This window comes from Equus caballus, chromosome 3 (genome assembly GCF_041296265.1).
Source record: "Equus caballus isolate H_3958 breed thoroughbred chromosome 3, TB-T2T, whole genome shotgun sequence".
Classification (NCBI taxonomy): Eukaryota; Metazoa; Chordata; class Mammalia; order Perissodactyla; family Equidae; genus Equus; species Equus caballus.
The window spans coordinates 113,169,076-113,180,782 of NC_091686.1; positions in this window are offsets into that span (position 1 = coordinate 113,169,076).

The window sequence follows — 11,707 nt, forward strand, 5'->3', positions numbered from 1 at the left end:
GTGTCAGGCAGGCACATAACAGAGCCACCATCAGACCTTAAAGGACGTGCAGGTGTGAGAGTGTGAAGGCTGGGAGAGCGGCGGCAGGAATGAAGGGCGGGAGGCAGAAAGTGTCCGTGCATCCAGCACCAGGTCAGCTGGGCTCTGGGATGGATGGGAGGAGGTAGCCGAGTAAGGTGTTTGAGCCCTGCCTGCCACGGAGGACCGTGACTGCCAGGCTGCAGGAGAGCCCCTTCAGGGAGTGTCCTCGTCAGCTCAGGCTGCTGTAACAAATTACCAAAGACTGGGTGGCTTAAAGAACATTTATTCCTCAGTTCTGGGAGCTGGAAGTCCAACATCAGGGTGCCGGCAGATCCGGTCTGACATGGGCTCTCTTCCTGGTTTGCAGATGACAGTCTTCTCACTGTGTCCTCACGTGGCAGAGCGCAGAAGGAAAGAAAGCAAGCTCTCCCCGTCTCTCCTTATCAGGACTCTGTGATGGCTGATTTTATGTGTCAACTTGACCAGGCTAAGGGATGCCCAGAGAGCTGGGAGCATTAGTTCTGGGTGTATCCGTGAGGGTAGCATTTAATTCAGCACACTGACTAAGAGATCTTCCCCCACCAATGTGGACAGGCATCACCCAAACCTTGGAGGCTTCTCATGAAACAGAAAGGTGGCGAAGGGGTGCATTCTCTCTCCTTGAGCTGAGGCGACCGTCTTCTGAGGTCACACATCACACTCCTGGTTCTAGGGCTTTTGGGCTCCAAGACTGACACCAGCAGCCCCCTCAGACCTCAGGCTGAATTAAGCCCCCGGTTTTGCTGTCCTTGCAGACAGCAGATTGTGGCATATCTCGGCCTCCATAACCACGTGCGCCAATTCCTATAATAAATCTCCTTTTACATGTATCTCCTATTGGTCCTGTTTCTCTGGAGGACCCTAATACAAGCACAACTCCCATTCACGACGGCTCGACCCTCATAACTTAATCACCCCAAAGGCGCCACCTCCTAATACCATCACACTGGCGGTTAGGATTTCAACATACGAATTGAGGTTGAGGAGACACACAAACATTCAGTCCATAACACAGAGAGTTATCCTGCGCAGGAGTTCTCAGATCCCCAGCGGCCTTTCTTCCCAGAGTTCATTTCTCTAACAAGAGGCTGACCCACCTCAGGGCGACTGGCCAAGCCCAGCGCCGTTTCCCCAGGGTTGCTCAGGTTTCCTTGGCATTCTTTTCCTCATGTAGGATAAATGTTCCTAACGTCTTTACAAGTACACAGTCACCACAAATGCTCCCGCAAGGTTCTTTTTAAGCTTATCATCTAGATGTTTCCCCAAATGGCTTTGGACAACTGTGTCATGCAGAACGTGAGTCACTTTCGACATGGCCCATGTCATCTTGAACCACAGTGTGAAGAGCATCTGAGGAGTGGGACCCAGCCTCCGGACACAGCCCTCGGCGTCCTCTCACTTCTCTCCATCTTTGTTGTCCTAATAGGCTGAGGACACAGCAATTGGGTGTGAAATGATCCCCATTCTGTCTAGACTGGACGCAAAATCCCCCCGCAAAGGAGGGCTTTGCTCAGTCTCCTTTGTGTTCAGAAATAAAGCATCCTTGTTTTCACCAGGGGTTCTTTCCATTCCATTGGAGGAGAGCGTCACCAAGTCTTACATCATGTCACATCCTGATACTTATGTTAACGAAAGTCCTGCTCCTGTCAGTTTGGAGTGTCACCTTCTTTGTTGTAATGTTGATGGTCAGTGATGATGGACAGAAAAGGAATCCCATTCCCATGATGCCTTGTGACTGGACTATGCTTTAAGGTAGAGATTAACAGGTCGTCATGGACGCTGCAAAAATATGTGCTCCCTGTACAAAGGGATATTACTTAAAAGGGAATCTCAACTCGTTATCTTCCATTCACTCATTCATTCATTCAACAAACCAAGTGAGGAGAAGAATCCCCAAGAATCACTTTTACTGCACAGCATTGCCGGTAAAAAACAGCCTCCTGAAACTCACTGTGGTATTTATCAGAATGACACTGTACTATGCGAGTTTCTCTGTGCTACCTTGAGTCCTTGTTGGAAAACGGTGGTCGATAAAGAATTAATGAACAATGAAACAAAATCTCCATTCTCTGCTAAAGTTGGTCTCCTCTGGGCTGAGAAATGACCACGATATGATGAGAATAAAACCTTGCATTTTTGTAGGATCTAATACTTTATCTTACTTAATAGATGAAATAGGTTGAATTATACTCATTCTTCAGAGTAGGACAACAAGACCTGGGAAGGTAGACGACTTGCCCAAGGCGACACATCTGACTAGTGACGGCCACGAGACTCAGCTAAGTGCAGGGCTCTGACCTGCGCCTCTGGGTTTGTGCCCCCACACCCCCCGAGGAGAGCACCCACTGCCACGCTAATGAAATTCCTATGATTTCCTAATGCAAATGGCCTTAATTAGCTCCATCATTTTAACTAGATCGCTGATATTGATGTAGTCTTTCCTCCACTTTGCAAAAGTCCTTGTATTTCCAACTACTTAATTAGGCCACAAGACAATCCCCCCAGAAAGCCACTGACCCGGTTTGAAAAGCTGTGGCTGTACCTCGGGGCAGAAGTGGTATACTAACTGGGAGTCAGAGTCTTCTGTGTGTTCGCAACCTCAGCCGAGACTCACCAAGGCAGCCCCCCAATCCCTGGGTTTCATTCTAGAGTTGGCCATTTTCCCAATCTGCTGTTTTGATCAAATGACAAGAAGCTTTTATTTTTAAGTAGCCATTTTACAGCTCACCAAGAGCCTGCATACCATTATCTTGTTAGATGTCTGGGGCAGCCCCGTGAGGTATAACAAAAAAACTAGCTTGTGCTTGTGGGGTGCTTCTTACCACATCTGGACTCTGCTAAAGCTAAAATACTGCAGTGTCTGAGGTCATTCATTCTGCACATACTTTTTTTTTTTTTTTTTTTTTTGGTGAGGAAGATTGGCCCTGAGCTAACAGCTGTGCCAATCTTCCTCTATTTTGTGTGTGTGTGTGTGTGTGTGTGTGTATGTGGGATGCCACCACAGCATGGCTTGATGAGCAGTGTGTAGGTCCATGCTGGGGATCCAAAACTGCAAACCCCAGGCTACTGAAGCAGAGTGTGTGAACTTAACCACTATACCCCCAGGCCGGCCCCTGCACATGATTTGTGAGCAAGGTACTGTTACAGTCTATTCCCTTTTGTAGATAAGACTCTCAGACGTAGGGAGAAGCAGCAAGTTCAAACGAGCACAGATAGTGGCAGAGGCAGGATTCAAACCTGGGCAGTCTGGCTTCAGACCCAGCTGGGAACTGCAACGCTGTTCCACTCCATCTACAGCCTTTCTGCAACACTGGGGCCATGTTTGCCTCTTGGATCATGGTCCTGTCCACAGAGCGGACAGGGCCAGCAGAGCAGTGGAGGGTCACAGAATCACCTTCTCCTACAGACCCCTCCACAGGCATGGACACCCGCTGGTTCAGTACAGAGAGCCGAGGGGTGCAGAGAAAGGAGCCCACTGCTGTTGATGGCCTGCTTGATGTCAGCGAGAGGGCTGGTACTTGCCACACAGTCTTAATCCTCACAGCAAGGAGGACAGTCTTACCTCAGGTTTATAGTTGAGGGGCCTGTGGTCCAGGGAGGCCAAGTGAACCCCTAAGATCACACAGCACGTGGTGGAGATGAGAATCGAACCCGGTTTGCTGGCACCAAAGATCACACCTGTGAGGCCAACTGGAGAGTGGCCTCATCATCCCCATCCCAGATGAGAGAAAACAATCCCTCGGAGCTGGTGCCAATCATGAAGACAGTTAGGAGCCTGGTGCCAGCAGACAGGACTTGCAGTGCAAACCAGGCTCAGGCAGGAGTCAGAGCCTCCTCGGTAAAAATCTCGATAGTGCCAGAGCTTTCGTTTCTCAAGGATCAGGGTCCAAGACACGTAACAGAGAGAATGTGCTTTCCTTATGGGAGGCGGGCGGCGGTTGTTTCCAAGACAGACCAGCGCTCGCGATGCCCATGGCGCTCTCTGCCAGTGACGAGTGTAGATTCAGCCATGTCTCTCCAGCGGGGACGCAGAAGAACCCACGATGGGACCTGGGAGTCCTGCAGAGCTGGACTACAAACATACACGGTTCCTCCTGAGGAGGGGTGGGAGCCCTTGAAGAGGCCTCCATGAGAAGAGAGACTGGGGAAAGACGGGGGTCCAGGGCAACACCCTGCCTCCAGACGCACTCCAACTGTGGGGTTCCGGAAACAAAGGCCCAGATGCTCTGGAAGGAGCAGCTGGGATGAGCACGCTGCAGACCCTCGGGAAGGGGGCCACTGCCCGAGTGCTTGTGTGGGGGGAGGGGAGGGAGAGACCCAGGGAGCCCCTCCCACCCCTGCAGGGGAGCTGAGCCCCCAAGGGCTGGAGGAACCGGGAGGCTGGGCTCCTTGTCTCCCCTTCCCGCCCCACCAAGGGGTAGAAGGTAGACCCCAAAAGATCAAATGATGGCGCTGGCTGCATACTTCATACTCTAGCAGGAAGTTTTAAACTCCTCCGAGAGCTCTGGGTTTCCCCGAGGTAATTTAAGGGCTGCTGGAGGACGTGGGGAGGGCTGGAGTGAGGGTGCAGGGGGTCCAGGCACAGGAGCTGGGGAGGGGCAAGGTGTCCAGAGTGCAGGGAGCAGGGTCACAGGGAGCCAGGGCGCAGGGGGTGGAGCACAGAGGGTCCAGGGACAGCGGGGTTCAGCGGGCAGGTTCTGCTTTCCCATTACCACTTAAAAGGAGCAGCTCCACTTCCAACAGCTTGAGCACGGCAGCTCTCCTCCGCAGTGGCTCCTGGAGGGCCCCTCTCCTGGTCACCCAGCCACCTCCCCACAGTCCAGCCATTCAAAGGTCAGCCCTTGGCACAGCTAAGGCCTGAGTCTATTCTGATGGGCCGATGCCTACGTCTTTGTCTTGTGAAATATTTTACATAGCATCCTTGGTTCCAAATAAAATGTTATTTGACAGAAAGTTTCTCCTGCTTTAAAACAATTGAAAACCATTCTACCTTGCCAGGCCACCTCTCTATGGCCAAGATTCCTAACTGGGACCCACAGTTGATTTTGACCCACAAGTGTTTTCAGTTGGAACCATCAAAGGTGTTTTAAAAATCAGAAAATTTCACATAAACACATAATTTCTAGTTTTTAACTTGCTCTAGTCCCATCGCCCACTCTCCAGCTCAGTGGGAGCCTTAAAAAATAACAGAGTCCACCTGCTCTGCTTTGGCGGCCCAGGGTAGTGGGTTTGGAGCCCCAGCACAGACCTGCACACTGCTCATCAAGCTGTGCTGTGGCAGGCGTCCCACACGAAAAACTGGAGGAAGATTTGCATGGATGTTAGCTCAGGGACAATCTTCTTCAAGCAAAAATAAGATTGGCAACAGATGTTAGCTCAGGGACACTCTTTCTCACTAAAAAAAGAAATGCACATTCCAGGACTGGATGGAGCAGAATGGAGCTGGAATTCTGTCAAAACCATTCCCAAAGAATTGTCAATATTTAACCTGTCTGGTGGTTCCCTGCAAGACCCACTCAAAAAGCTCGTCTTTATTTAAACCGACTCAAAGTTCACCCTGTATAAAAGTCTCTTCCAGTAGCATGGCCATAATAAAAATAAATAAATTTTTAAAATAGCAAGTGTTGGCAGGGACATGGAGAAATTGGAACCCTCACACATTGCTGGTGGGAATGAAAAATGGGGCAATGAAGACAGCAGTGGAAGACAATTTGGCAGTTCCCCAAAACATTACACATAGCTGCCATATGATGCAGCAGTCCTGGATGTATATGCCGGGAAACATATGTCTGCATTAAAAACCTACAGGAATGGTCATAGCAGCATTCTTCATAATAGCCAAAAAGTGGAAACAACCAGTGTCCATCAACTTTAAATGGGTAAACAGAATCCCACACCCTGGACTATTACTCAGCCCCAGGAAGGGATGAAGCACTGACACAAGCCGCAACGTGGATGAACGTTACAAATATTATGCTGAGTGAAACAAGTCAGACACAAAGACCTCAGAATGCAGGATTCCATTTCTGTGAAATGTCCCCGATGGGCAAATCCATAGAGACTGAAAGTAGATCGGTGGTTCCCAGAGCTGGAGGGAGGGGAAAGGGGGAGTGACAGCTTAACGGGTGTGGAGTTTCTTTTTGGGGTGATGAAAATGTTCTGAAATTAGATGATGATGATGGTTGTACAATCTCAGGAATATAATAAAAACCACTGAGTTTTACACTTCTATATGGTGAATTTTATGGTACATGAATATATCTTAATAAAAAATGTTTAATCAATTAGCAAATACATAAGAGGACTTTGCTATGATTTTTGCTGTATTGTAGACCAAGTTTCAGCTCCCAATTGCACACTTGATATCAGCCTTCTATGTCTAATGTGTGTTCTGACCTTTCATGACAGAGAGGAAAGAAAGTGAATATTTAGTCTGGATTTAGTTGGAGAGAAGGAGCAGAGACTGGTTTTAAGCCATTTCAGGAGCTGGCTCTCCGGCTGACTGTTGTCAGCTTGCTGGTTGTGTAACTTTATTGCTACTGTACTTGTGCCTAGAGGAGTTGGTAAGGGGACACTTTTAAAGTCTAAAACTAAGTCAATAAACAAAGGAAATTGTCAAGTTACAATAAAAAAGCGTGAAGTGTGAAAAATATTTGAAAATTATGTGACAGCTAGGATATTGCTAAAAAACCAATAAGAAAAAAGATAACCAATGGAAGAGTAGAAAAGTGTACACATAACTGATTCTTCAGAAAATAAATGCAGACAGCCAATAAACATAAAAACACACAACTCTCAAGTCACTTAAAAATTACAAAGCGGAACAATAATAAGAGACCATTTTTTGCTCATCGAAATAGCACGAAGATTACTACAGAGAACCAGCGTTAGATTGGGGACGTGAGCACCTGCCTGCGTTTTTGGTGGGGACTAGAAGTTAGTGTGAATTTTCTGGAGAACAATTTAACAGAAGGTACCAGAACAATGAAAAGATACGGAAACTAATTCAGTCTGTTTAGGGTCAGAAATGAGTAACAGCTCAAGTGCTAGAATGAGATAGACCTGAATTTGATTGCAGCCTCTGCCATCTACTAGCTGTTTAACCTTAGGCAAGTCAGTTGATATCTCCAAATCTCAGTTACTTTATCTGTAAAATGGGGTTAATTATAGTGCCTGCTTCCTAAGTTTCTCTGAGCATTCATTAATCCAGGCGACATTTGCGAAGCCCTTGACTCAGTCACCGGCCCTTACTAAGCGCTCAATAAATACTCACTATTTTATTGTCATTAAGAATTTATTCTAAGAGCACGTGATGTTTATCATAGTGTTCTTTATGCTAACACAAATTAAGATGATGTCTAAATGTGGCATGTTTAAATAAATTATAGCTCATCTACAAAATAGATTTCCATGCAGATATTTTAAAATGTAATAAAATCGTTATTGACATAGAAAAATGTTTATAACATATTGCTAAGTGAAGAAAAACAGGCTAAAACAATATAACATGAAACTATTTATATAAAAAGAAAGTCTTTACAAAGACTCCAAGCACGTGGCTCAAACTGTTGAGTGATCATGTGTGTGTGATCAGATTTTATGTGATTTTTTTTCCTTTATGTGACTTTTTCAAAATAAGCCTTTTTTTTTAAAGACCAGATTTATGTTCACAGCAAATTGAGCAGAAAGTACAGAGAGTTCCCATATGCCCCTTTCCCCCACATGCCCACAGCCTCCCCCACTATCAACATCCCCCGCAGAGTGGTACATTCGTTATAATCGATGATCCTGCACTGACACATTGTTATCACCCAAAGGCCATAGCTCACATGAGGGTTCACTCTTGGTGGTGTCTATTCTATGGGTTTGAACAAATATATAATGACATGTACCCACCATTACAGTGTCATACAGAACAGTTTACATGCCCTAGGCATCCTCTGTGCTCAGTCTGTTCTTCCCTCTCTCCCCACAAGCTCTGGCAACCACTGACTTTTTCACTGTCTTCGTAGTCTTGCCTTTTCCAGAGTGTTATATAGTTGGAATTATACAGTATGTAGCCTTTGCAGGTTAGCTTCTCTCACTTAGTAATGTGCATTTATGTTTCCTCCATGTCTTTTCATGACTTGATAGCTCATTTCTTTTGGGTGCTGAATAATAGTCCATTGTCTGGATGCAGCACAGTTTATCCATTCACCTACTGAAGGACATCTTAGTCACTTCCATGCTTTGGCAATTGTGAATAAAGCTGCGTGCAATAAACATCAGTGTGCTGGTTGTTGTGTGGACGTAATCTTTCATGATTTTTTTAAAGATTTTATTTTTTCCTTTTTCTCTCCAAAGCCCCCCGGTACATAGTTGTATATTCTTAGTTGTGGGTCCTTCTAATTGTTGCATATGGGATGCCGCCTCAGCATGGCCCGATGAGTGGTGCCATGCCCACACCCAGGATTCGAACCGGTGAAACCCTGGGCCGCTGCAGCAGAGCAGGCGAACTTAACCACTCAGCCACGGGGCTGGCCTCACTTTCATGATTTTTTTAAATAACAGATTTATGGAGATATAATTCACATATTATACAATTCACCCATTTAAAGTGTACCATTCAATGATTTCTAGTATATTCAACCATTACCACAATCAACTTGAGAACGTGTTTGTAACCCCCAAAGAAACCCTGTACCAATGAATAGTCTCTCCCCATGCCATCCACACCAGCCTTAGGCAACCACTAATCTACTTTCTGTCTGTAGATGGCATTGTACAGCATGTGGTCTTTTGTGACTTCTTCACTTGGCACGGTATTTTCAAGGTTCATCCATGTTGTGGCATGCATCAGTACTTCGTTCCTCTTCATTGCTGAATAATGCTCATTGTTGGATAGACCACATTTTCTTTCTCTCTTCATCAGTTGATGAATATTTGGGTTGCTACCATTTTTTGGCTATTATGAATAACGCTGCTATGAGCATTCGTGGACCAGCTCTTAGCGTGGACAGACGTTTTCTTCTCTCTTGGGTATATCCCTAGGAGTGGAATTGCTGGGTCATAGGATAACTCCACGTGTGACCTTTCGAGGAGCCACTTTGCAAAGCAGCAGCACCAAATGCTGGCCGTGTGTGAGGGTCTGATCTCCCCACATCTTCACCACTGCCTGTCACTGTCTGTCCTTTTTATTATAGTCATCCTCGTGGGTGTGGTGACTTGCTTCTACAAAGTGTGCATTTCTCTGTTTCACAATGAATGTGTATCACTTGTGTAATTGTGAGGGACGTGTTATTGAAACAAACCATAAAAGTCAAAAGCCCCTCTGGGTGAGGTTGCCACAAGTGAAAGCACTTAGAAACACAGCTTCTGTAAGGGACATTGGGTGGCGTAAGCAGGGTTGAAGGAGCCAAAGTGGGCCTGTATGAGCATATGGCTCCCCTGCTGTCCTCTGAGGCCCCGGCCCCTCCACAGCTCCCCTCGTTTTGTGTCCCGGCTCTAGGCAATGCCCTCGGGGGTGGCCCTCTCTGGCTGCACTGGGGTTTGCCTCCTTGTCACCCTGGTGGGGGCCTTGCCTCACTCTGCTCCGTACCTGGTGGGCAGCAAAAGACACTACTCGTATGGAAGAGCTCTTGGGATATTACAGGAAGATGCTGGAGACAGCGCTGGAGCTTTGCTAGTTCCCTTCTAGGTACCATCCCCCTCAGCAAGACCCGAGCCCTCATGAAAAGGTGAGGCTCAGAACTAGCCCCTTATCCCAAATATGCCACGGTTTAACTCGGTGCATCCAGTGTTGCCACGTGTTTGTGTGATCGGAACCGGGCTCCTGGAAGCATTGTATTGTTGGATCATCAAATGACAGGGACCTCTTTTCCTTTTTAGGTGTAAACCTAATGTTATGATCACTGTCTGTGTGGTACAAGTTATAGAATTCAAAACAGCAGTCAGAATGGTAGCAGTCACTATGAGCTGAGGACTTAATGTCTTTAGCTCTGCTCAAAGTTTATTCACTCTATCTCCACCCTACTACACTTAGTAGCTTCCTTGTGGCCTCCTGTTTCCTTGCCTTCCAAAATGTTGCACACACCGTTCCTCACCCAATTGGTCAGTTCCGCAGTAATGAGGAAATCGCTCTTATATTATTCAAGTCTTTTTATTCTGTATTTTTGAAGTTTTGACATCCTTGGGCCTTGTTGGCCCTGGAGGGACCGCCCCTCCCAGAGCCAGCTCATCCCTAGAGAGGGCAAATGGCTGGCCTCTAAATGTGTCTTTCTCATGCAAACCAACCAATCCAGAGCCCACACCCCCACCTACCTTCTCTCTAGGCTCTCACCCTCTGGGTCACTATCCGCCTGCCCTAATCACCCAGGGCCAGGTACCAGACACCTAGGGACAGCCTCTCGGCCAAGAGCCCACTGAAATTATTCACAGTAGCCAATCCCATGCCTGCCTACCCTGCAGTAAATTGCTTCCTGTGAAAACCCTGATAAATGCTCTTGCCCATGATCCCCATTGTTCCCGCTGCCTCCTGACTTACCCTGGCTCTTCCCCATGTGGCTTTGCACAGTGCGCTGTGCCTCCTGTTTCTAGGGATCTGTGAGGATAACGCACTTCTTGCTTCATGACAGTCATTTGCAGGTGTGCATGTCTTACCATACCTGATTAAAACAAATCCCAGCTACTCTTTAAACACTTCTGGAGACCCCGTCTAGAGTCCCCTGCTTCATATAACTTTGTAAGCACCGAATTTCCTGTACTAATTCTCTTTTTGTCACAAACCACTGGAGGGTTTTTGTTTCCTGCAGTTAACCCTGATGGTGAAGCCACTTACCCCAAACTGCACAGCTGGGCGGGAACAAAAACCCACAAGGTCTGCCAGAGCACTCAAGCCTTCAAGCAGGAAGCCCCGCTCTATTGACACTGGCAGTTGTATCACAATCTGCCAAAGGCCCAAAGGTTTTCCTCTCTCTGAAAGCATTTCCCCAACCACAGAATGTGCCCTGGCCATTATGTGACCTTTGTTGGCCTGCCTCCGAGTTAAGTTGTTGCCTGAACAAGTGTTCTAAAATTCCTTGGAGGCTGGATCATTTCCCTGCAGTGACCAGGGCTCCAGGTTGGGTTTCAGGCCCTGGAGAGGAGGAATCCAAGACTTCCGTGAAGCCGAGATGAATGTTCTTTCTGTTTATGGAAAAGCCCAAGGGATGGTGGGGAATCCGGGATAACTTCCTGCTGGCTCCCGCTAAGGCTTAAAGGCAAGTTTGAATATTTCTACCTGTATGTTTCCTGTGGATTCTTTTCCAGTCTTGGCTCCTTGAGGCGACTTCCCACATCATGGGTGGATCCCATAGCTTGTTCTGGTCATTTTCAGATAGTAAAAAATGTTCCAGTCCTATCTAAGCCAAAACTTTGTTTTCCATTTTTTTCATCTCACATCCCATTCAAAGCAGTGGCCCTTCCCCCAGCTCAGGCAGGACAGCAGCGGGAGTGGGGGCATGGCATGTCCTTCAGCTCACATTTTTCCTCCTCTCTCCCTCATATGCCTTGCTGTGTCTGGTTCCTCTGGAGTTGGAGGAGTAGGGTAGACAGAGGGGGAGAAGATGTGACAACAAGACAGTCCTGTTGGGCTCCTGTTGGAATATCTAGCCATTGCTATGTAGTGATG